Source organism: Hippopotamus amphibius, chromosome 13 (assembly GCF_030028045.1).
Source record: "Hippopotamus amphibius kiboko isolate mHipAmp2 chromosome 13, mHipAmp2.hap2, whole genome shotgun sequence".
In the NCBI taxonomy this organism is placed as follows: domain Eukaryota; kingdom Metazoa; phylum Chordata; class Mammalia; order Artiodactyla; family Hippopotamidae; genus Hippopotamus; species Hippopotamus amphibius.
The window spans coordinates 23,674,403-23,695,473 of record NC_080198.1 but is presented as its reverse complement, the minus strand read 5'-3'; the positions used below and the strand labels follow the sequence as shown (position 1 = coordinate 23,695,473).

The 21,071-nt window shown below is 39.4% G+C and overlaps 1 protein-coding gene across 16 annotated transcripts in view; it reads right to left on the bottom strand.

The window, feature by feature from the left end:
• Window positions 1-21,071, bottom strand: part of MAGI1 (membrane associated guanylate kinase, WW and PDZ domain containing 1) — a 622,148-nt gene that overhangs the window by 357,155 nt on the left and 243,922 nt on the right. The gene's annotated exons all lie outside the window — the stretch shown is intronic.

The window sequence follows — 21,071 nt, the reverse complement described above, 5'->3', positions numbered from 1 at the left end:
GAAATTAGATTCTGTATTCATTTACAATTTTCTAACTTAAAAAGAAAGACTCTAGGCAGGCAGGAGTGCTTTCAAAAGTTCTCCAGTTTCTTTCCACTTTGTGCCAACGGCTTCAGGCCACATCTTCTCACTACAGTTCCAAAGTGTTTAAATCATAGGTTTGCAATGTAATGAGCACTCATCCTCCTGCACGGCCTCCAAGAAGACTTATAATGGTTTTCTTGTGCTAGTTTATCCAAAGCCTCGGATAGGAAGGTATACTCAGTACACACAGGTACGTACCTCTACGTGTACACACACACACAGACACACACACCAAACCAGCAACCCATATTCACACTTCTGCCAGGAAATACCATGGATCACCTTCCACCAGGGGTGCCTTTTAGGTTTTTATGATGGTGAACTGACAACTACACTAATGACGGATAATAACACTAATAATATTTTCTGAGTGCCCGACACTGTACAAGGTACATTTCATACATGACCCTAATATTTAACACTCACTTGAATCCTAGGATGTTAGGGCACTTACTATCCCCACTGTACAGGGACAGAGAGTAATGCTATTAATGCCGACAGGTTACCCACCCAGTAAATTAAGATGCTGAGATCTGAACCTGGAGAGCCTGACTCCAACCCCTGTGTTTCTCAAAGCCACACCCACCATATCGAGTGCAAGAACAACAGAGGCTGATCTACAAAGGCTTCTGTCGTTATGAATCAATTACAAAAACCATAGCAACAGCAGGCATGACTCAGGGGGCATTGGGACCACGTCAAATATTTTACATCATCTCATTTAATTTGAAGAGATGATTCTCAGAATCCCTATGTTCATGTTTTGAAACAATGCATGCATTTTTTTTTTCCTTTTACAAAAATCCAACACACTCCAGAACACGCTTCTCATTCAATAATTCCTTTTTCATAGACAGCAAGTAAGGGCCTTGGACCCTAACGCATCAGAATGTGACTTGGGATTTGTCCAAACTTTGGCAAATTCTATGGTCTCTGAGCCACTCTGTCCTCATCCATGAAATGAAGCTTCCAGTCTCTTTTCCAGAACTCTTCAGAGGATGACATAAGATACCACACATGAGTGAATGTGTATGTGCACTGCCCAGGGCCTGGCAGGATAAGTGCACAGCAACGGGCCATGTTCTTATTCAAGCCAAGGCCTGCAACCAAACTGCTTCCTGTGCTCTCACCCTTTTAATGAATTACATTCTATATAAATTGTCCTTAGACTCATTACCAGACTTCCCCTGCATTCTGCTGAGTCGCTGAATTTCTCTGTCCCTGCATCTACGAAACCCTATAGCATTTGTCATACAAGCAGAAAACAGACTTAAGAAGCTGCTGTTAACTGAGGAAACCTGCTGATCGACAGTATGTCTGGGAAATGTTTGTAAACAAACTCTGAAACATCTGCCCACATACAAGGCTGAAAACAGACATGAAATTTAGCTTTTGAAGGAGGTAAATAGGAGGTAGGGTAAAATAAGCCCTATCTTATCAATCTCTGGGAAAAACAATGCTATCTGTTTTCTATCTACAAAGGTATCCGCACAGATTCCTGAATGCTAGACGCTCCTAAGAATACAAACAGGAGTCGTATCATCCCATGATTACTGCTCCAATTTTCCTGAGATCACGTATTAAAATAAATATCTTTGTTCTCATGGTGATAATATTCATTGCCTAGTGTAAAAAAGTTCCATCCTTTCAAAATCCATTCATTTATTCAACTGCATGTCAAGTTCCTACTATATGCCTGGTACCATTCATTATACACAATCAGGAGACAGTCAAGAAAGATGTTTCTGAAGCAAACCTAGTTTCTGCCAGTATTTAAAAATGCTAAAAAAAAAAAAACATTTTCATTAGTTTGATTAAGGCTTTTGTGAAAAATGAGTGTTTTTCCCCTGTCCCTAGGGTATATTTAGAATATATTCATTTTCTTGTGTTGGTTCTCTACTCTTGAGTGGGATCATTTTAACAGTAGAAAAGAAAGTCTGGGGAGAATTCATTTACACGTAAGAAAGATACATATTCACCAAGACTCTGTTATTGTGCGCGAGCTTTGTCCTTCTGCTTCTTAAAAAATGACACTTCATCCTCCTTCATTAGAATTCTACTAAGGGGATACACTTGAGTTTTGTGCGTTTCTTTTTTTTAAACAACGCTTTCAAATTGTTCATTATATTACAAATCAGTTTTGAGGAGAGGCCAAAGCGTCTTGAGTATCCACTGACAGAGAAAAGAAGGAGAGCTACTTTGTTGTGTTTTGTTCGTTTGTTTGTTTTTTGGCCACGCCACACAGCTTGTGAGATTTTAGTTCCCGGACCAGGGATTGAACACCAGCCCTGGGCAGTGAGAGCACGAATCCTAACCACTGGACCACCAGGGAAGTCCCAGGAGAGCTAACTTTGGAAAATGCTTACGATAGTTTGTTCACGGCCAGGTTACCTGCACTTAGTTTTCCAGTGTTAGCATTAAACACCCTACATCAGAGAATTTCCAACCAGTGGAAGGGGATAGAATCACAGACCATCCAGCCCAGCACCTCCCAAAACACACCCCTCAGAACTAGTTTGCATGGGTCAGATGATGGGACTCTACTGGTCAAACTTCACTGGCCAAACCCTCTGGACTCAGAGGACCCACAGCAAGTGCTCAAGAACTACATGCTGAATGAATGAAATGGACGGGTCAGTGTAACCAGGAATAGGATGAATGGCACTTGGTCTTGAATGAATGTGAATGATTAGGATGAAATTTCATGTAGTTGACAGTATGAATGCAAAGACTCCAAAGGTATGGAAAAAATACTTATGAAAGAACAATGAAGCGAAGAAAATAGGTGTAGAATGTATTGTACTACAGGAGTTTAACTTCAATAATAAGAAAGACTATCACGAAACATGTTAAAAATATAAAAAGTAAGAAAAATGTGCCCAAGTATTAACAGTGAAATCTCTGAGGGGTAGGATTATGGCTGATTTATTTCTTAACGTCTTATAAATTGGGATGAAAGATACGTGTGTGTGTGTGTGTGTGTGTGTGTATGTGTAAAAACCATTACAATAGCCATTTTAGCCATTCTTAAGTATATAATTGAGTGACATTAATTATACTCAAAATGTTGTGCCACCATCACTACTATCTGTTTCCAAAACTTATTCAATTATATTTCAATAAGACCAGGGGGGAAAAGCCTTCGTCATCACCTCAAACAAAAATTCTGTAATTATTAAGCAATAATTCCACTTCCCTCCCTCCTTCCATCCCTGGTAACCTCTACTCTATTTTCTGTCTCTACGAATTTGTCTATTCTAAAGAATTCATATAAGTGGAATCATATAATGTGGGTCCCTTTGTGTCTGGCTTATTTCAATTAGCATAATGTTTTCAAGGTTCCTCTTCGACTGATATTTTGTAAGCATTTATATTTGTATATTTTAATTTTTTTTTTACAGTGGAAATGTTATACACAGGAAATCATCAGGCTTTGTGTTTTAATAATAAGTGATAAACAGTGAAGCAGAAGAGAAAAAGGAAGTCATCCCAAACAGAAAGTGTAGAGCCAGCAAGGTGCAGAGGGTAGACAGTCTCCATAGCGGTGTGCGGAGTGGTGCTCCTGGTCAGTGGTCAGTAACCAGACTGCCACTCAGAAATCAGCCTAACAGAGAGCACATACAACCCAGAGTGCCTTGCAGAGCTCTTACCTCCAGATCCACTCCACTGACAAAAGCACAGAGCATATTACTTACAAGTGAAGCCCTAATTTTGCAGGCGAGCACATTTCGCATGATTTGGCAGGTTACAAATGAACACAAGAAGACAGCATCTGTCAAGTTCCTTAGGAAACCAGGCAGAACCAAATATAGTTTCTTACCTGAAAAACATAAACACATAACACATATTAAAATTCAATTGGCATAACTTTACGTCCTTCTTAGTCGTTTAAGCCACATGCTTAATCAATTATTTTTTCTTCTCATGGAAGGCTGGCAATGGCAAGTGAATATTGAAATCTTAATTCAAAGCAAATTGTTCCCGCTAATTCAAGACTGTTTTGATGCAAAAGTTCCCATCTAGGTCGCATATTTGATAAGTGCTCCTAACACAAATACATGAAACCACTGCATCAAACAGAACTCAGAATTGGCAGCAATTATTAACAGGGCAATTACTCATTTCCAGGACACGACAATCACATCATCAAATGAACTTCCAATCCCACTTGAAATCCCATCTAACCCCTGAATTCACCCATTCACTAGGTGAACATCCATCCATTCACTCAGAACATTTACTGAACACAAACTATGTCCGCTGATGATCCAGAGAGGAAAAGCATGATTCTAGCCATCAAGGACTTTAGATACTAATATAGAAATAAATGATGTTCAAGCCTCTTTCCTCTTTAGCAGTAAATTCCTAAAAACTGTATTCGTTTCTACTTCTTCTGCCTAGACAATCATTGGTGCAGTAAGTATAATCAGAACAGGTATGCTAGGAACGAATACACAATACAACAGGAATAAAGCCCCAGTCTTCGCCCTCAGGGACCTTACAGTCTAGTAGCAAATACAAATGTTCTAATATAAGTGTGTGATGAGATGGTAGAATGGGCAGATGTAGTATGAGGTGAGAGAGGCATCTTTGATGACACACATCTAAACTGAGACCTAAAGGATTAACAGAACTTAAAGGAAGCAGCATTTAGACAGATGGAAGTGGTTCTCAAAGTGTGATCAGGGAACCCATGAGAATTCCTAAGACCCCCTTCAAAGGGTCTATATGCTCAAACCCATTTCCTAATAATACTAACACATTTATGCCCTTAACACTCTCACTTTTTTCACAAGTATACAGTGGTGTTTTCCAGAGACTATGTGACTAGTGGCATCACGACAGAATGAAGGCAGGAGCAATTATGAGACACCAACTGTCTTCTATTAAATCAGACCAGAAAGAGACTGCCAAAAATATAAAGGAATGCCATTATTATTATTTTTTTTAATTTCTCAGTTTCAACTTCTAAAAAGGTGAATACATAAGAAACAAGGCCTTTTTGCATTCTCAAATCTATTTATGAGTTGAAAAGGGTAAACTATGGACTTAATACATAGATATTGGTTCATCAATGGTAACAAAATATACACTAACACAATAAGTTATTAACAAGAGAAACTACAGGCAAAGGGAGAATGGATATTGGGAACTCTATATATTTTCTGTGAAATTTTTCTGTAAACCCAAAGCTCCTCTAAAAACTAAAGTCTATTGAAAAGAGAGAGATTCTCACACCATATACAAAAATAAACTCAAAATGGATAAAAGACCTAAATGTGATACCGAAAGTCGTAAAATTCCTAGAAGAAAAACACAGGCAGAACAAACACTCTTTGACATAAATTGTAGTAATTTTTTTTGATCTGTCTCCTAAGGCAAAGGAAACAAAAACAAAAATAAACAAATGGGACCTAATTAAACTTAAAAGCTTTGGCACAGCAAAGGATGTCACAGACAAAACAAAAAGACAACCTAATGAACGGGAGAAAACATTTGCAAATGATATGACCAACAAGGAGTTAATATTCAAAATATATAAACAGCTCACATAACTGAATATCAAAAAAGACAAACAACCTGATTAAAAAATGGACAGAAGACCTAAATAGACATTTTTCCAAAGTCAAACAGATGGCCAAAAGGCATATGAAAAGATGCTCAACACCGTTAATCATCAGAAAAATGCAAATCAAAGCTACAGTGAGATATCACCTCACACCTGTCAGAATGACTATCATCAAAAGAACACAAATAACAAATGGTGGTGAGGATGTGGAGAAAAGGGAACCCTTGTAGACTGTTGTAAGAATTGTAAACTGGTGCAACCACTGTGGAAAAAAATGTGGAGGTTCTTCAAAAAATTAAAAATAGAAATACCATATGATCCAGTAATTCCACTGCTGGGTATATATCTGAAGAAAACAAAAACACTAATTTGGAAAGATACAGCACCCTGATGTTCACAGCAGCATTATTTACAACAGCCAAGATATAGAAATAACCTAAGTTTTCATCAACAGACGAATAGATAAAAATGTTACACACACACACACACACATACACACACATACACACATTCTATGGACTATTACTCAGCCATTAAAAAAAAACGAAATGTTGCCATTCGCAACAACATGGATGGACCTAAAGGGTATTATGCTTAGTGAAGTAAGTCTAAGAAAGACAATTACTGTATGTTGTCACTCAAATGGGGAATCTTAAAAATAAACTAGTGGATATAACAAAAAAGAAACAGACTCACAGATACAGAGACCAACCCAGAGGTTACTAGTGGGGAGAGGAAATGCAGAAGGGGCAAGATAGAGGTAGAGGAATAATAGGCAGATAGGCAACAAGGACACATTGTACAGCACAGGGAAGGAAGCCAATATTTTACAATAACTATAAATGGAGTATAATCTATAAACATTTTGAATCACTATGTTGTACCCCTGAAACTAATTAAACTTAAAAGATCAATTATACCTTAAAATTATACCTTAAAAAAGAAAGGGGGGGGGATAAAGAGTGCCGAGATCAAAAGGTTTGAGAACCACTGACCTATAAAAAAGCAGAATTGGAGCTACTGAGAGAGGAGGGCAGAGAAACCTGTGAGCAGAGTGTCAAGCAACCAGGATGAGAGATGATGGTAACTAGAACTAAGGTGTGGCTCTAAAGAAAGCTGTTGACAAGATAAATGCTTCCCAGCATGACTGCCAGAAGCAGGATGCCTCCTCTCTCCTAAAATAATGACAGCTACAGGGACAAGGAAAACGAAAAGTCTCAGAGACAATCAAGCTACAAGCAAGGGCTGTAGGCACCTTAGTAGCAGAACTTAGACATTAAGACTTTTCAGGTCTGCTCTTACAAGATTAGGAGAATTAAGATTTTGTTGTTTTAATATATACCAGGTAACTTGAAAATGTCCTCAAAGAGCCCACTAAAGTTACTTTCTCCTGTGGCAAAGAGAAGGAAACTAGAGCCATGACTGTAGAGACATTCCGATTCTCAAGTTCAAGTCTTCTGGACATGATTAACGCAAAGCCCGGGGCAGGGTATGAGCCTTTAGATCTTTTGGCTCTCTTCTGGGTTAAGGTTTTCAAAAACTGAGCAGTAACCCCCAGAGAGTGCAGGATGCAAAGGAAATGCAATTAGGGAAATGCAATTTTCAGACACAGGATGATGTAAATTTGTAGCTATTGCTTTGTACTGCTACACAGTACAGGGCTGGCCAGGTTCATCTCTCCATTCATTCTTTAAACTGACATTTATTAAACACCAACTTGGCGCCAGACCTGACATCCAGGACCTAGTGATTGAGTTGGAGGAACTGATTTTTTTAAAAAAAAGAGAGACCACAATCACAGAGTTTGATATATGTTATGAGAGAGATAAAGAAAGGATGCTACAGGCGCCCAAAGGAAGGACAATAAGAGGAACACATCTTATTGTCAAAACTGAGGAGATGTCAAAACTGCGGCCTGGTTGACAAGTGTATTTGGCCAGGTTAGGAGTAACGGATGACAGGCACAACAGTGTTGAGACTATGGGGGGAACACATGTGCAAAAGGGCAGAAGCAACACGGGATCCCAAAGCAGCCCTGGGAAAGGGGACTAAACCAGAGGCTGGAGAAGACAGAGGAGTGATGACGGTGGTTGTGATGGCATCCTCAACTAGGCTGGGCAGCAGCAGCTTGAGAGGAGACGGATCCAGAGGTATTTTGGAATAGCATGGATGGGACTCTGGGAATGACAGGATGCATGGAATTAAAGAGTGGAACGCAGCACAAATAGCCAATTCTCTATATTTGAAGAGCTAATGGGCATCTAAGACTTGGTCACACGAGGGTGGAAGGCACTCGGAGGCAGTCAGCAAACTCTAGCAAAGGTGGTGATGAAGATGAAATGAAAGAAAACCCAATGCCTGGAAGCACCTGATAAATGTGATTCGTAACGGCTGCTGTTATTGGAGCTCTCCTTAGAAGTTAGCATCAGGACAAACAAAGACGAATTTGATTCTGTTCTGTGTAAAACATGACCAAAACCAGCTGTTACACTGTGCTGTGGGCTAATCATCTATTATGTGAGTGAGGTTGAAAGTTATATTCACTAAGAGCTGATATTACAGAATCAAATGGTGGCCAAGCAAACAAAGGGAGGCCTCCAGCTATTTTATTTTAAAATACACGTTTTGTTTGAGCCTCCTCGGGCAACGTCCAGGTGATACAGACAGAGCATCCTCTTTCCACCTGCTCCATAACCTTGGGGGGAGGATTTAAAGTCAAAATAATGATGCAATGGAAGACAGGTCAGGAAGGCTGCAGCACAAATGAGGAAAATCCAGCCTCCTGGAGGGCAAGGCTCAGGCAGAGCAGAATGGAGTCCAGTCGTTGCTGAAGCTTAGATACATGCCACAAATTAAAATCAGAAGGGTGAAGCCCGCAGGCAAACACAACAAGATGAGTGGGTAATCAGTAAAATGATGGTCAGGGACCATAAAGCAAGCATCCTGTAATTCTGCAAAGCATGCTGAGGGAGACAAGGACAGAAATCTGGGGAACCTATTGATAAAAAGAGTTCATAAGGGAGGTACACATGTCACAGAGGGGTTGGGAAAATAGGCTTTTATAAAAGTGATGAGGAACTGGGATTTCTAAACAGAGAGGTAAGAAAGGGATCTTTAACACTGTTTCTCATGTAGAGATGCATCTCCCTCTAAGACAAAAATCTCGCATTAACAATCAAATTAACAAATGAGATGAATGAAGAGGATGAACTCATACATTTTATAAAAGATCTCACAGCACAGGTCCTCTAAATTGTGATTTATTTAACAAATACTGCTTTATACACATTTGGGAAACCTATTCAATGTCATTAGTGACTCTGAGAATCAGACTTAAGTTCAAAATTTGCTATGCAGATTAGAATTTCCCCAAATGTGGCCAATGGACAGCCTAGCTCTCTGTCACTTGAGATATTTGTGGAAAAGGCACACCTTAAGGCCCCAATTCAGATCCATTTCACTGGAATCTTTGGGTCACAGGAATGTGAAATTTCCACAAGCTCCCTTAAGGACTTTTACAAACACCGAAATTCAAAAGCCACCAGGGGAAAGCAAGCAGATCTTGAAGGAAGGGCTATTACACACTCAACTATTCTCAATCAACACAAGAAATAAAGTACTACTTGGAATTTCTGTAGCCAAAGAAAGAATTTTACAACAGGAGGTGTCTTTGGATACTGAAACGAGTTATCAAAGAAGAAACAGCTTATAAAAAATCTCTGAACCTTCCATTATATCAGATGCAGTCGGAACAAAATAGAGACTATAGCAAAAAAGAAAAAGACTCACAGATACAGAGATCAACTAGTGGTTACCAGTGGGGAGAGGGAAGGAGGGAGGGACAAGACAGGGGTAGAGGATTAAGAGGTAGAAACTACTATGTATACAATAAGTAGATAAGCTACCAGGATATATTGTACAGCACAGGGAATATAGCCAATATTTTATAATCACTACAAATGCAGTATAACTTTTAAAAATTGTAAATCACTATGTGGTACATCTGAAACACGTAATATCGTAAATCAACTATACCTCCCCAAAACATGACTCATTGCCAGCTTAAAAATAAATAAATAAATAAATAAATAAGATGCAGTGGTCAAATTATTTAACCTCTCAGAGCCTCACTTTCTTCATCTTTAAAACGGGGATGAGGGACTTCCCTGGTGGTCCAGTGGGTAAGACTCCGAGCTCCCAATGTGGGGGTTCCGGGTTCGATCCCTCGTCAGGGAACTAGATCTTGCATGCCACAATGAAGAGTCCACATGCCACAACTAAGAAGCCCACATGCCACAAGGAAGATCCCGTGTGCCGCAACTAAGACCCAGCACATAAATAAATAAATAAATAAATAAATAAATAAATAAATAAATAAACAAATATTAAAAAATAATGTCATAAATCTGTTACGAGGACTGACCCAGCTAACACATGTACTATGCGTACAGTGCCTGGCACAGAGCAAGTGCTTGATAGGTATAAGCTATAATTATTTGGATAAAATATCTGATTAAAATGGTACAACTAGTCCCACATTCAGACGAGGAGAAGAGTGTCAATTACAGTTGTGCCCTTAGCCCTGAGACTCTCTGAAGTCCAAGTAAGGATCCTTCAGCTGGCAGCAGCTACTCCCAAAGAAACAAACTGTCCTGCCCCCTGCTGGGCAACGGGGTATTAACAGAGAGAGAAAGAGAAATGAGAGATGCCTGCAGCATCCGTCAGGCCCGAGCTGTTTCATTGTGTGGCAGGGGCAGCTTCAAAGAGCAAACAGTGTCTCTCTTTGTCTGCTTTGATGTCTCTTTTCAATCTCAGATTATGATGCCATGCTGACCTTCGGAGAAAAGGGCACTGTTCTACACGGTTCTGATAAGCTCCTTTCTAAAAAACACTTCCTAGACACTAGTGGTACTTCTTACCAAGAGGACAAGATGACAATTGTGTCATTTAATAGTGGCCTTAGGAAAGAGACACCGATGACAAAGACGATTTCCAAATGTCACTGAAAAATGGTCTTTGTAAGAAGCATCACCGAGTCAAGTGTGGGCAGTATGTGGGTGCACGTGAATGTGCGTACTACATACATGTTTCTCTCTCACTGAAGTACATACGAATTCTACAATTAAGTTCATGTAACATTTTTATAGCTTAGAAAAAGATATACGATCAAAAGACTTGATCGCTAATTTTTTTAAATTTCCTTTTTTGTTCTACTCAGTCTTTTACAAATATACAATTCCTTATGGAAGAAATTTTAAAGGTATTTATCTTTAAAGCTGCTTTTTTAAAGGAATCTTAAAGATCTGGATTCAAAACTTGGGTTTTGTCGTTAAATATGATGTCATCAGGCAAGTCATTTAAACTCTTTAAGCTTCAATTTTTGTGTCTAAGATGAGGAAATGCCTACTTAGGTTTCTTCTGAGGCATAAATGAAATAATGTACTGGAAACTGCTTTACAAATGGTAACCAATCACATAAACGTAATTTAAAGTTAAAATGAATCACATAACTAATCCAAAATGATTGCTCTCCACCAAATTTTAGAAATGATCTTGCAAAGGTACAACTGCAATCCCAGGTATGATTCTTAAGCACCTAGAACAGCCAAGCTACTAAGGGGATGGTAACATGAAGGCACCTATTTTTGGTTGAGGACAAGGCTTTGATGTGTCCCTGTGTGTTGACAAAGACTCTCTCCCTGCCCAAACTTTAGTTAGACTCCTCTGAGTCTTCTTCTTGGCCTTGGTCTTCACCTTGTCTTTGGCCTGCCTAGCCCCATTGTAGCAAAGAATCATACTAAGTCGTCTTCTCCACCCTCAATATCTGATCACCTCGACCTGCCTTCAGCCACAATCTGGTTGGCTGACCACATAGATGCAGGCAATTTTTGAATGGATACAGTATCTAACAGAGTAAGTTAAGTTAGTTTGCCCCCAACATTAGCTATTATGGCACAAAATCTTTCTCACTATTTTCCAAAAATTCCTCCAAGAGAACTTTCTTCTCTTTCCTAACCCATCTGCTGTTCCTTTGAAATCTAACGTATGATGGCTCCTGCTAGAAAACTAACTTTTTACCAATTATTTAAAGTGTAAAAGCAAAACACACATTTCCTACTTATCAACGAGAGACAGAATTTTGATCATTACCATAAAGAGTAAATCAAGCATATATGCCAGGATCCGATGTAAAAACAATGGTGCATAAAAATTAATTTCTATCCTTAGTGACAGCTGCAAGAAGGAAAAAAATAAAGAGCTAATTAGTGACGAAATGAGAAAAATTAACTATTTAAAACATCTATCAAAGACTTATTAACACTCAGGGCAAATGAAAACATATTCACCCAATTTGATGCTCACTCACTTGTTTTAATCCTCAGATTTTTACCCTCATCATCATTTTTCAAGAATAAGGAAGTTATTTCACAAGCTTCCAAAACAAACATTTTATTAGCTGTATTTCATGACGTACTTTTTTTTATTGTTGAGTCTATCTTTTTAGCAGCGCCATTATGAAAGGAAATACCTTGAGGAAAACAGTTCTATATAAACCAGTTTTTCCCCCTACAGGCAGTGTTAGTTCCAGGCAGCTAAAAGAAATAACAAAACTTTGGAGAAGCCCCACTAGGTTTCAAATTCTTTGCTCTCATTATTTGAAACCAAATATGGCAGGTTTACAGATAAACACATGGCAAATTCCTAGTCAAATAATTTGAACGTTATCTTGGAGGCTAAACCCATTTGGAGTATATATCAGTTGATCGCTATTTACCATGTTTAAAAGAGAGTATCTTTCATGTGAAGGGGGGTACGGGGAAAGACCAGCTAAACATCTAGTATACGTCCCAAAACACAATGTATTTACATTATCCCAATTTTTTCACCCATTTCCTGCACCCCACCCCCAGCCTCTGGCAAACACCAATTGGTACTCTGCTTCTATGAGTTCTCATACATAAGTGAGATCATACAACATTTGTCTTTCTCTGTAGCATCAAGGCCCATCTCTGTTGTCACAAATCACAGAATTTCCTTCCTTTTTATGGCTGAAGAGTATTTCATTGTATATACATACACCACATTTTCTTCTTCCACTCGTCCACTGATTGAAACTTGGGTTGCTTGTGTCTTGGCTATGATACATAACACTGCTATGAACATGGAGGGATGCAGACATCTCTTTGAGATAGTGATTGCATTTCCCTCAGATATGTTCGAATTACTGGATCCTATGGTAGTTCTGGTTTTACTTTTTTGAGGGACCTCTGTGATGTTTTCCATAGTAGCTGTACTGATTAACACATTCTCTCAATGAATGTTTACGACAATTCACCCAGAAGGCAGTTATCTCCTTTTGACAATTAAGTAAAAGACTTAGAAAGGTTAATTGACTTGTCTCGGTTCGTGGTCATTTCTGACCAGATGCAGCCCAAACTCTTTGCCCTATACCTGTGGTCTCTGAGAGTGGCACATTTGCACAAGCACGTGGGAGTTTATTTGAAATAAAAATCACTATTTTGTGCAGAGTTGTAGAGGAGGCAGGGAAGGAGTGGGCGGTATTAGAATTAATTTCTTCCACACAGTCCGTGATGGGATGCAGCATGAGGTAATAGAAATTTACATACGGGCACATAAAATGAATATCTTCTAAAAAATGTAAATGATACCCACGGATATGACTATATACATTGATAGCATACAGGAAGGTTAGCGTAATGCTTTAATATTTTCTCATGTGAATAATGAAATTCACTCACCACAAGCAAGCGAGTCTAGAAGAAAATTTAAGGTAACAGCTATTCTTCAAAGTTACCATAATTATTAAAATAAAATCTCATTAACCTTGTGCCAACTTATTTCTGATAGTGCCAATTCAAGGAAACTGTTACCCCGGAGGCAACTTTATGCACCATTATGTTGTAATACAAACAATGAAAAATCTTTGAACCTGGATAATTCAAAATCTATCATTCCTGATCTCTTACATGTGAGATTCATATAGTGTTACCATTATCCCTTCTCCCCTTGTGAATAAGCTCTCCCCTTAAATCTTGAAAATACTTTCAATTTTCGAAATGAAAGATTCCCAAGATACTCTAAATCTGGTAACAACTACACTATATGCAGGTGATGAGAACATTAATATGAGAGAATTCACAGATTTCTTCCTCTCTCTTCCCCAACTGAGTGTCCTCCCTGACCCCCACTGGTTGAAAAGATAAGGGGCAATCTGATGGAGCTTTCCACATCAGAGTGAGAATGGAGGCTGCCTTGCACTGGGGGAACAGGACCTGTTGGGGAGACACTGTACACATTTCTGTGCAGCACAGCTAAGGAACTGAGTGGTGGTACATCATGGTATAAATGACAGCAAAGTTCTCAAGCACTGAGGAGCTAGAGAAAAGAGAAGCCAGAACATTTCAGTAAGAGCTGTCGTATACTCAGTAATTTTGGACCACCTTCGATAACTCATAAAAGCATGAGCGAAGATCAAAATTCTTGTTGGAACCATGCTTTTTAAATACAACACTGCTCTAGGACTGGACAGCATGAGTACAGTGTTACAAACATGACGTGTGTGTGTCAGCCTCTGGCACCGGCTATCCACAGAGGTCTCTACAGCAACACGCCTTTCATAAGTATCTGGACGTCCTGAGATATGCCCTTTGCCCACTGTGTGTGCTCCAAAGTGAATTATGCTGGCAGTCTCTTCCCGTAAACTACATGTATGAAAAATTATGGTCATATTCCCAAGTGACACATTCTGAGGTCAGCGGCAGACATTCTTTTATCATCAATGCAGAGTACTCAACTCAGAGAACAGAGCTAAAGTGAAAGCTATACAGTATTTACACTTCAGTCTTAACTAAAACAAAATATGCCCACAAATACACCATCATAACAAATACTTAACTACTATATCTACTTAACTGTTACCTACCCTTGATGAAAAACAGAATTCCTTTGGAACTTATACCTGAACCTGTACATAGAAGGCCAAATTTGAAAGCTTTTCAGTGCAAGAAAATAACTCTAAAACCATAAAGAAATAATTCTATTTCAGACACTCAAGAAGATATACTTTCGAATCTCGTAATGTATCATAGCTTTGGGTTGTTAGAGTTTTGAATGCAAAGTTTATAAAATCATTTAAAAGCCCTTCTCAAATTATGTAGATTCGCTATTTTTCACCAGAAACTTGGAGAAAAAAATATATTTGATTGTCTATGTGGACTCTTTTCATCTTCCCTGAGTTTGAGCTCATAATAAGTGTTGATTTATAACCATTTTAGAGGACCAAAGCTGGGGGTGAGGGAGAGGGCGTTTACAGAAAAGAGATTTTTCTAAAACATGAAAACAAAGAGACTCCACTCTGGCTATATAACCAGTTGATTTTTTTTAATATAGTGTAAATTAAATTTCTATAAATAAAACCATACCCTCTTAGTGACATAAACCATCTTCTCAGAAGTGTCTCACATTATGCAGGGGCAAATAACAACATCAGTTTTAGGTTTCTCTGCCAGCTTCTCTGCCATTTGATCCATTAAAATGGAACTCTAAAACGAATTCATTTAAAAATTAAAAAGGAAAGAAAAGAAAAAATATTTATTTCTGCCTTCTCTGGTTTAAAAGTTGAGATTTTCATCTTTTGATATAGAAAGTAAGACACTTGAATTTTAACTAAATGAATCACCTAATTTCCTCTGAAAAATAGAGATACACATTTTGCTCCAGGGAGATACTTAAGAGCATTTTTTTCTTGCCAGAAACTTCTCTCAGGAAGAGCTAACATGAGAGGCCCATTTCTGTGATGTCTCAGCACCTTACGTACATACACACAGCTTGATGGCAGCTGAAATCCTGGAGCCTAATTAAGTGGTTCTAACCCAAAAAAAAGGTCACTTGCTAACTTCAAGAGCATACTGATTCTCCAGGAGATAAATCTCCCAGTCCTAGTTGAGTCTCTCAGAGAGGCACAGAGAGGATCACCAAAAGACAAACAAACAAAGCAACAACAACAACAAACATTGTTAAACTAATCACCTTCCCATGTCAAGGAAAGAAAGAAAGCAGACCAAGGGCGGGGAAAGAAGGGTAGGGGCCTATTAGGGCAGAATAAGACTAACAAAACCAAGGAAAGAGAGGGAAAGAAAGGTTATTCGTCATCTTTAAAGATGCTCCCTGTGACTGATTTTATTATATTCAAAACTTTCCAAATATTGGACAGCCAGTCTGTCTCACTGCTTTTTTTCTTTTATTTGTTTTTTTTTTAATTTTATTTATTTATTTTTTGGGGGGGGTACACCAAGTTCAATCATCTGTTTTTATACACATATCCCCATATTCCCTCCCTCCCTTGACTCCCCCCCTACTCTCCCTCGAGTCCCCCCCACCCTCCCCGTCCCAGTCCTCTAAGGCATCTTCCATCCTCGAGTTGGGCTCCCTTTGTTATACAACAGCTTCCCACTGGCTATCTATTTTACAGTTGGTAGTATATATATGTCTGTGCTACTCTCTCGCTTCGTCTCAGCGTCCCCTTTTTTCTTTTAAACACATGGAGCTCATACCCAAGAAAGGCACTCTTGAAATACCTGGAAAAAAAATCCCCTTTTGTCCACCGTGGGCCAGATTTTGCAAACTGTCCACGGGGACCCACTGTGACACTTTACCCAGCCTGTAGTATATTCATTTTAAGTGAATTTGTTGTCAATATATAATTCCAGAGCAATGGTTCTCATCTGGGGGGTGACATCACCCCCTGCCCCAAGAGATGTTTGGCAATGTCTGAAGACATTTTTTGTTTTCACAACTAGAGGAATGCTATTAGCATGGAAGGGGGAGAGGCAAAGGATATCACTAAATATCCTACAACGCACAGACCTCCCACCACCAGAAGTATCAAGCTTAGAACGTCTATGGTGTCAAGGTCGGGAAACCCTGTCCTAGAGAAAGCGGTAGCACTTTTGTTGCCTTCACTCATCGAGAACATTGTTTCTCAAAACGGTAAACTTTACGACTCAAAACTCTTCCTGAAATCCCAAGTCTCCCTCCAGGAAGTCCAAAAAATAGGTAAATATTTATTGCCCGCTTTTAAAAATAAGGTGTTCAATGAACACATATGCTTGTGAATTAGCAGAACTCATATTTTAAATCCATCTAACACTTGTGAGCTTTCTTATACATTCACTCCCTCGAAGCTATATATGCCTCACTGCAGGCCCAGAAAGGAGACGCATCACGCGGTGGGAAGGGAAGGAAACTGAGCTTGCAGGAAAGAAAGCAATTTGTCTGGATTCTCCCAGTGGGTGCACAGGAGAGCAGAGAACTGAATCCCGTCCCCAACTGTGCTGTTGTTCCTCCTACTACAATGATGCTCTCTTCTGGGATAGTTTTGTAAATACGGAACTGAGCTGCTAACACTGTAACCATCTTCATCAACCTCAAACATTTACAGATATTGTAAACCTATCCAAGTCTCGGCTTCCTTGCCCGCAAAATGGGCTTACGGTGTAAGAAGTAAATGAAATAACTCTCCTTAGTCTGTACTTGGCACAAAACGAGCTCTCAGAAGAACAAGCAGCTGCTGTTGTTGTTTGTGTTAAGTGGGACCCCAGGCCAAGTGCGTAATCATAGCAGAATAACATCTGAGCAAGCAACCCAACCCTGGGAGAAGAAAGCCACCGCAAGCAGAATCTGTTGTAAATATCTCTGTCCAGTAAAAGTGATTGGAGTCAACTCTTCTTGTTGAAAGGGATAGGGAAGAGGTCAAAGAGACTCGAAACAGAGCTCATTTTTACGTGACTGATGTGGTGCTGAAATTAAAACTCAAGCCTGCATTCACATCAGACTGCCTGGATTCAGATCCCGGCCCTACCATTTTCTGGCTCTAACTAGCGAAAAGTTACGTAACACTGGTAACATTCAGTGTTCTTGACAAAACTGGACATTACAACAATACCTCCCTCATAGACTTGTTCTAAGATTCAAATGATGCAGTGCAGGTCCAACTCAACGCAAGGTCTGGCACATTGTACACGCAGAGTAAATGTTTAACCATCACTGCTGATGTTGCTTTTTGTTTTCATCGCCATGACTGTCATCAATACCATGGTCATCCATAACGCCAAGCTCACAGCAGCCTCGCAATCATTAATAATAAGTGCTAACACTTAATGATTATTTACAATGTGCCAGACACTGTAATATAAGATAGTCATATGATTATCTCCTTTGAAAAAGAAAGAAACTGGCCACCAGAGAGGTTAAGAAACTTGCCAAGGTCACAGAGCTGGGAAGTAGCAGAACTGATATTTGAGCCCAGGCTGTCAGGCTTCAAAGCCTAAGTCCTTAGCTACCTGACAACCCTGTCTTATAATAGAGGAACACTGAAAGAGAGGGAGGGTGAGAACTTTCTCATAAACCTAAAAATCTTAACATCTGAACTTCACCTCAAAACTGGGAAAAGAAAATTTATGCCTGAGCTGGTCTGTCAGAGAGCGGCTTCTTGGAAAGACTTCTTTGAAATAAGGGATGGAGGTAGGTGGGAAACTGCCTTTGAGTGCAGTGAGAGTGAGCTTGTTTGTCATTTTAAACATATTTAGTGTATAGCGTATTTAGTATAGACAGATGACCTAAAGACAGAATCGAAGATCCCTGACAAAGGCAGAAATTGAAGAAGGAAAGGATGGAGCCTTACCACATGACAGATGCAGTAAAATAACAAATGTTATTTTAAACCCTCAATCTTGACTCTTACCAGCCAAGTCCAATTTCCAGAGTGGCCCTGAGATGTAGAAGACAAAAGATGAGATGTTTCGGGAAAAACAGCTTTTAGGCATCGTAGAGCTATACAGCTTCATCTGATCACCAACTAAATTCAGAGGAATAATTATTCAATGCAAGATTGTAACTGGAGACAATGACACAGCCAGAGAAGGCAAATGGAGTCAATTTAAGAACACCATTAGACATTTCTATGAAGAATAAATCATTTCCAATAGTCCTAGGAGTAGTCTTGTCAAGTAAGGACTCTATAGAACTACAGCAAAATACCAAATCCCAACATTGTTAAGCCATTTCCTGTAGTAATTACATGAGGTTTCATTCCTAACCTCTCCAAATGCTTTTATGTGTGTCTCTTTTCTATAGGGGCAAAGGCAGAGAGGTTAAAAGGAGAGAACCGTTTGTTTCAAACAAGCCACAAACTGCATGCACAATGCCGCAAAAGAAGTCTTTATTCCGTCGGCCAGCCTGCTCCTCATTAACCAGCCAAGAATGAGCCTGGAATGCACAGTTTCATGGCAATCACGGAAAACAGATGCCTGTGATGGCTGCAGGTAAAACTGATGGCTCTCGCCTCTCAGGACCACTTGGTAGGGAATGTGATCGGTTTTACCTCCCCTCCAAGGAGAGGATTTCTGGGCTTCCAAGTGTTTGTGAAAACAAGTCAGGTGCTGCAAGAAATGAAAAATGGTCTTGACAGGACAAAGAGCTGCATTTTCCATCTTGTTTGTATATGGGACTCGATGGACACAAAGCAAAGACTGTTAACCCTTCAGGACCCAAACCTCACTACAGCAGGTGGTGATATGAACCCAGGAAGTTTCAGGAGGCCAATGGGGCAATGCTGGAAACTGCTTCACTTTTCCGTTCCAGTAACTCACCCTCCTGTATCCAGCACTCATAATACTCCAGAACAATTGCATTTCAACAGGTAAAAACCACTTCAAATGCCCAGGTCCTTTCAGGCAAGCAATCCATGAATAATCACAGCTCAAGTGGCTCTACTTTTTCCCTTCCAACAAAAACCACGAACACGTCCTGGGAAGGGGTGTCCTTCGGCACCTCCTTGAAAATCCATTTCGCATGTCTCCAAATCAGAAATTCTGTACCCTTGTTTGCAGACCTCTGTGCTGATGGAAGAGATCTTTTCTGCAGAGATGACTCGGAGCACCTATTCATTCTCCAAAAACTAGCCTCTCATAGGAATCTCATTACCACACAGCAGATGGACAGTGAGTTACAGACAGCAGGAGGGGAGAGAAAACAAAAAAACAAAAACAAAAAAAACAAGACAGAAAAATGCACAGCTCTCAGAAAGATGCCATCATTATTCTACTTCATAATTATCCCAAGAAAGTAGCGAACCACTCCTTGTTCATTTATTCATCTATTGGAGAATCATGAACAGGGCTCTGGGGAAGCAAGAATGCTATCAGTAACAGTAACCATCCTGTTTCCATTTGTTCCTCTGGTTACATCATGTCTGCTGTGTTTATGGTAAGCCATTCATTTCCCTAAGTGCTTTACATGCTTTTCTCATGTAATCCGTATAACCACCATTGAAGTAGATACTATTGGTTCCACCAGTTTTACAAAGAGGAAACTGAGGTCCTGAGAGGCTAAGTATCTCACCTACAGTCACATGACTAGTAAGTGGCTTTAGACAGGATTTAAAGTCTTGTCTGCACTTAGAAAAAGATATAGAGCAGCATTCTTTATATGGTATTCATGTATGCATCCCTCTACCACCTCCAGGATGGGATCTAAATGCAGGCATAAGTGTACATACAAGGATATTCACTGCAACACAATTTGGAACCAAAAAATGAAAACAACCTCTATTCCCCAGAGTAGGGCTGGTTCAAAAAATTATGGTAAAGCCATACAATGTAACATATGCAGTCATTACAAAGGAAAACACAGAGCTAAGTGAGGGGGATGACTGGCAACATTTATATAGTACTCACTGCCTGTAAGGCACTTTTCATTTATTAGCTCATTTAATCCTCACAACCACCTCAGAAAACTGAGGCACAGAAACACAAAACTCACCCAATCACATGACTACTAAGTGCAAGAGCTACGGGTCCAATTTAAGCTGTGTAACTTCCGAGCCTGTCTTCTTAAGCCATACCCTACACTAATGGTTACGAAACAACACACTCTCCTCGTTGAGAATGTGTGCATTTTCCATATTTTACTATATATACACACACGCTTTTTAAAAAAGAAAAAAAAAACTGATTATTAACAAAGTTTATAGTTGCGTATTAAAATAGTTCTCTCTTTCCTTTTATAATGAACATGAAATACTTAATACAGTTAGTGGAATTTCTAGCCCCCTACCTTGCCCGCACCAAAAAAAAAAAAAATAGACGTAGATGTCAAAATGGTGTAATACTGAATTATCAAGAGGCTGTCAGGTAAACATTCAGTTTTACATGCAAGTATAGCATTACTTCCTGTTGTGACTCATTCTTTTTCTGCTTCTGCCCCTCCCTCAAAATGGAAAGGAAAATGTTGGAAAGGAAAATGTGAATGTCTAGCTCTGCCTTTGCAATAGTTGCTGATATTCTGTTTTACTACCTTTACTAAGTTTTCAACAACAATCATTTTCAAAGAAAGGAAA